This window comes from Callorhinus ursinus, unplaced genomic scaffold (genome assembly GCF_003265705.2).
Source record: "Callorhinus ursinus isolate GAN/ISIS: 27379988/994484 unplaced genomic scaffold, GSC_fseal_2.0 scaffold7, whole genome shotgun sequence".
Taxonomy (NCBI): Eukaryota; Metazoa; Chordata; class Mammalia; order Carnivora; family Otariidae; genus Callorhinus; species Callorhinus ursinus.
The window spans coordinates 53,132,034-53,138,332 of record NW_027397069.1 but is presented as its reverse complement, the minus strand read 5'-3'; the positions used below and the strand labels follow the sequence as shown (position 1 = coordinate 53,138,332).

Genomic DNA, 6,299 nt, shown 5'->3' with positions numbered 1-6,299 from the left:
CTGCTGAACTTACACAGACTCAGCAGAGCTGAGAATTATTATTGAACATCTACCACAAAATTGTAGTCTTTGAGTCAAAGTGATCACAGCGTGTGTTCATTCCTTTATTCAACGCATCTGAGTTCCTTCTATGTGCCAGGCACTGTTCTGGGCACAGGTGGGGACATAAGTGAACAAAGCAATACGGAGTCCCTGCCCACTTACATTCCTTTCAACTTAAACATTTTCTTTTTTTTTTTTTTTTTTTTTCAGATTTTTTATTAAATCCAATTGCGAGGCAGGATTGCCGTGTACAGATCCCATCAATCAGTTGTTTTCCATCAACTTAAACATTTTCAACAGCTGGGAGGGAGATCATTCCCTTACTGGGAGCCATCCCATTTTCAAACAGTCCTAAATACTTGAAAGATCTCTATTCTGATCCAAAATCTGTTTCCCTATAGCTTTTATCTGGTAGTGTGAGGGTCTATCTCTGAGCCACTCTAGATAGGTATAAACCCTCTTTCACATGGCTGCCCTTCAAATATTTGAAAAATGCTCATGTTCCTTTTAAGGCTCCCCATTTTGTTATTTCATGTGTAGAAATATGCATAGATATATGAGAATGTGGATGTAACTTAATATAAATCAATGGCATCTTGATTTTGCTTGTTGTATTTGTTCTTTAGTTCCCTGAATCCCTGAAATACAGGTATGTTAACCATCCCTCCACCCACTGTTGAAATGAAAACTTACCTTTGCTCATTGTGTTAGTTTCCAGAATACTCTCGTGTGCATAGTCATTTGGGGCTCATTACAATGTCAGTGGCAGGTGTTGTCCTCATTCAGCAGATGAGGACAACAGAGATGCTAAGCAAGCTGAGTGACTTAACTAAGGTGTCAGTACTGTTACAAGAACTGGGTCTTCAGACTTCAAAATCTGTTTTTCATACTACTATATACCTCCTCTATGCCTTGCTGGCTTTAAAGTGGAAATGTTAGGTTTTAGAATATTCTGTCATTTGATAGTAGTTTCGGGAAGAACCCTAAACTCAGTTCAGAAATATTCCCCATCTGATTATTAGGAGGACTTGAGCAGGGGCAGCTCATGGGGCACATGCCCCTTTCCACTCTTCCCTTTTGGTGGCCTACCTTTCCCCTCTATTCTTTAATTTTCTTTTTGCCCTTCTCTTACGCTGATGCATAGCCTTTAAGCTCCCAGACTGGAAAGGTCTGTGACTTCAGAGCTAAAACATTCTCTGACACTGGCAGGAGCTGAGGGCAGACTCTGAGTATGTCTGAATCTGTTGGGGGTGGGGTGGGGTGCAATGATAAGTACATTCCTCAAGCCTCCAAATTGAAATGTATTTGTTCCAGCAATAGATTTTTATGCCCAAAGTTAGGAGGTGGTGAGAAAAACTCATGCAAAGAAAAATATGCTACTTGGTAAACTACAGCAAAGCTGGAGTATTAGTTAAGGACACAGATACCAAATGTATAATTGGATAGTGCTTTTATAATCACATTCCAAAAAAGCTGCTAACACTGCATAGGAGTAGGAAGAACACCAGACCTTGTGAGAAGGAATGAGGCATGAACCCCTTAGAGGTGGCAAAATTAAATGAGCGTTTCACCCATTAATTTGCAACGGTAAGAGATCTTTTTTGTCTTTTGCTAAAAGTGACTCCAGCAGTTTACTCCTCTGTACCTTTAATCAGCAAAGAACACAAGTTTGGGTAGTAAAGAACTTGCAGAGAATATGATTTGTGTTTAAAATTTGCTTTAATAATCCTGTAAACTATCACCTTAGGTCAACATAGCTCAATATACTGCTTTTTCTGTTTCTCCGCCAAGAGTGCTATAATTAAGCAGCCAATAATCAGCTGCTTTTTCTCACATGAAAATCTCAGTCACCCTGAAAGACAGCACCAGAGGTTTATTTTCCGTAAGGCAAACAAGCTAGTTGATTATCGGTAAGAGGTCCCTCCCTCCCTTATTTTCTGCTGCACCACCTCAGATTCACAAAAGGGCATTTGCAAAGATTGTTCCTTTTTCTGAGAGAGAGAGCTACTGCCTACTACCCACTGAATTTCGTATTTCAGATTTATTTATACTCTTCTTTCCACAAAAGGATTTTGGTGACCTACAGCAAAAGATGTGCAATTTAGTTTAGTTGAACCAACATTTGTCAAGTGCTAGATTTTTTAGTGGGAACTGGGAATACAAATATGACTAAGGTCTCTGCCATCCTAAGAGCTTAGAGGGGAAAATTGCTACTTTTACTAGAATGTAGTTGCCACAGTGATGAGGATCTGCTTAGGGCACTGAGGGAAAAGTGAGGGTGTGGTGAGGTGGGCAGCACTTCACTGCCCTGGGGACCTCAGGGAAGGTGTAGATTTAGATTTAAGCTTTAGATTTTATAGGTCCAATGGTGGCATAGATGTAAAGTGACCTATGAAAAGTACAAGTAGCCCAACAAAATCTTCAAGGTGACAAGAGAAAGGAATGATTGGTGAGCATTTCACTGAACCCTTTTATGAATTCAAATCAATATTTGTATGTCTCTCCTCCCACAACGAGGATCCTGTATTTCAGCAATATGAACATATTTACCTTTTTGCTGAGTCTAATACATCCAGAATCATTCCCATATTGTCTTGTCCTTAACACTAAGCAAACCTACTAAAAGGAGTTTAGGATTTGTTTGCACTTTTTCCTCACCCGGTATCCTAACCTGCTCCAGACTTAGGGGTTATAGACAAATACTTTGCTAGACCATGTTCATAAGTCACCTGGATTTGTTATTTTTTCCCCTTCAGTGTGGCTATATTTTTCATTTGAGATACACTTAGATGCATTTGTTTCAGTTTGTTTTCAATTTTTGTGTTTTTCCTTCCCATTTTTATTGATTCAGTGTTTCTTTTTGAACAAGAGATCAATTTGCTTTCAAAAGTCAAAACTACAGAAAAGTTATGCTCAGAAGCATGAGTCTTGTATTTCCTTCCCATCTATGCCTTGCAGGTAACCAATTTCATTGTTTACTGGTTTACTAGTTCTGGCTTTTTGTTAATAATAAGGAAATATATGCCTTTTTTCTTATTTAAAAAATACACAGAAGGTGGCATACTATATACGCTTTTTTTTTTGAATTAGTGCTTCCTGGAAATCACTTTATATCAGTTCATAGGAATCTTCCTCATGTTTCTTTTTTTGGTTTTTATTTAAATTCCAGTTAATGTACTATTAGTTTCAGGTGTACCATATAGTGATTCAGCACTTCTACACAACAGCTGGTGCTCATCACAACAAGCCCACTCCTTAATCAACATCACCTATTTTCCCATCCCCCGAACCCACCTCACCTATGGTAACCATGCTTGTTAACACTCTATAGTTAAGAGTCTGTTTCTTGGTTTGCCTCTCTTTTTTTCATTGCTTTGCTCATTTCTTAAATTCCATATATGAGTGAAATCATTATGGTATTTGTCTTTCTCTGACTGACTTATTTCGCTTAGCCTAATACTTTCTGGCTCCATCCATGTTGTTGCAAATGGCAAGATTTCATTTTTTATGGCTGGATAATATTCCATTATGTGTGTATCTATACATAGATACACACGTGTATTTACTACATGTGTGTATCTGTATAGATAGATACATATGTGCATCTATCACATCTTTCTCCATCAATTGATGGACAACTTGGGCTATTTCCATATTTTGGCTTTTGTGAATAATGCTTGTATAAACATTGTAGTGCATGTATCCCTTTGAATTGGTATTTTTGTATTCTTTGGGTAAATACCTAGTAGTACAATTGCTGGATCATAGGGTAGTTCTATTTTTAACTTTTTGAGGAAACTTCATACTGTTTTCCAGAGTGGCTGTACCAGTTTGCATTCCCACCAGCAGTCTAAGAGGGTTCCCCTTTCTCCGAATCCTCGCCAACACCTGTTGTTTCTTGTGTTTTAATTTTAACCATTCTGACAGGTGTGAGGTGGTATCTCATTGTAGTTTTAATTTGCATTTCCCTTATGATGAGTGATGTTGAGCATCTTTTCATGTCTGTTAGCCATCGGGATGTCTTCTTTGGAAAAATGTCTGGTCATGTGTTCTGTCCATTTCTTGATTGGATTATTTTTTTTGGGTGTTGAGTGTGATAAGTTCTTTATAGATTTTAGATACTAGCCCTTTATCTGATATCATTTGCAAACATCTTCTCATATTCTTGATTTATTTTAGGTAGTTGGGTCTGCTTCCAGTCTATTCCTTTTTTTTTTTTTTAAGGTTTTATTTATTTATTTGAGAGAGAGAATGAGAGAGAGAGAGAGCACATGAGAGGGGGGAAGGTCAGAGGGAGAAGCAGACTCCCTGCTGAGCAGGGAGCCCGATGTGGGACTCGATCCCGGGACTCCAGGATCATGACCTGAGCCGAAGGCAGTCGCTTAACCAACTGAGCCACCCAGGCGCCCTCCTTTGATTTGTCTATTTGTATGCCAGTAATACATTACTTTAATTATAGAAGCTCTGTAGTATGTTTTAATGTCTGGTTGGGCTAGTCCTCAGAACATTTCCTTGTCATTGTTTTCTTAACCACTCTTGTGTGCTTATTTTTCCATGTGAATTTTGGATTGTCTTTTATCTGACATTTAATGTTCAATTCTCCTTATTCCTAAAGGTGTTTTAGGGCTCATTGTTAGAAGCTATCTCTAGGAATCTCCCTTCTGCTCCTTGAATAACTGCAGTTATAAGAACCTGCTATTGATGACCTATATCACAGCTTGCAGGTATGTTGGAGCAGTAGAACAATAATTCTTAACCTTGGCTACACATTAGAGTCACCTGAAAAGCTTTTAAGAATTACCAATGTCAGTACCCTCCATTAAATTAGAACCCCTGAGGTTTAGGTCTTGGTGTTTGTATTTTTATTTGTATTTGCCTTTTTTATTTTTAATTTTTTGGTTTTTGTTTTAATTTTTTATTTAAACTCAGTTTAGTTAACATATACTATATCACTTTTCAGGGGTAGAATTTAGTGATACATCAGTTGTATATACCCAGTTCTCATTACATGAAGTGCCCTCCTTAATGCCCATGACCCAGTTACTCCTGCCTCCACCCATCTCCCCTCCAGCAACCCTCAGTTGGTTTCCTATAGTTAAGAGTTTCTTATGGTTTGCCTCGCTCTCTGTTTTTATGTTATTTTTCCTTCACTTCCCCTATATTCATCTGTTTTTCTTTTTTCTTTTTTGGTACCAAATTACTTTATTTGAAGAATGGTACAAATGAAAGAAGTTAAGTAGATGTTTTGGTAGAACTTATAGAAAAGGTAAAGGTAACCCCAACATGCATGCACTGCCTTGGTGACCAGGGAAGTCACCCTTGTGGCTATGGGAAGACAGCCTAAGGCTTAGCTTTCACTATCACTGTTTCCCAAGGTGTGCTTGTCAAAGAGATACTCTGCCATGCCAGATTCGGGAGCCCCCATCTTGCGCAGGTTGGTTACGTGGTCACCCAATTCTTTGATGAATTTCACCTGCTCATTCAGGTAATGAGTCTCAATGAAGTCACACAAATGGGGGGTCACTTTTATCAGTGGCCATTTTGTGCAGTTCCAGTAGTGACTGATTCACGCTCTTTTCCAAATGTAATGCACACTCCATTGCATTCAGCCCGTTCTCCCAATCATCACGGTCTGGTTTCTTGATATCCTGAAGGAAGATTCGGCCACCTCGTTGGTTCTGCAGTTTCATCAGTTTCTCAGCATGTTCCTTCTCCTCATGAAATTGGTGAAGAAAATATTTGGCGAAGTTCTTCAAAGCCACATCATTGTGGTCAAAGTAGTAAGACATGGACAGGTAGACGTAGGAGGCGTAGAGCTCATCTGGCAGTTGATGGCGGCCTCCGAGACCTGGTGGTAGTTCCGGCGCACCTGCGAGGGGGGCGCGGTCGTCATGGCGGCGGCTGAGAAAAGGCGGCGGCGAGCGGCGGTGGGGGCCTTGGAGTGGTCCCAGGGCGCGAGGAAGAGATGGCAGAGGGCTGGCTCTGAACGGCCGGCCCCGGTAGGGGACGAGCGCTGGTTCCGTCCAAGCACTGTTGAAGCAGGAAACCGCAGCGACTCTCGGCAGAGACTGTCCATCTGTTTTGTTTCTTAAATTCCACATGAGTGAACTCATATGGTATTTGTCTTTCTCTGACTGATTTTAGTTAGTATGATACACTCTAGTTCCATCTACATCATTGCAAGTGGCAATATATCATTCTTTTAGATGGCTGAGTAATATTCCATTTTATATATTTATATAGATATGTAGATATAT

The 6,299-nt window shown here is 39.7% G+C and overlaps 1 pseudogene; it reads right to left on the bottom strand.

Annotated features, from left to right (window-relative positions):
• Positions 1–5,212: 5,212 nt before the first annotated feature.
• Positions 5,213–5,956, bottom strand: LOC112826899 (ferritin heavy chain pseudogene; annotated as a pseudogene).
• Between the last annotated feature and the right edge of the window lie 343 nt (positions 5,957–6,299).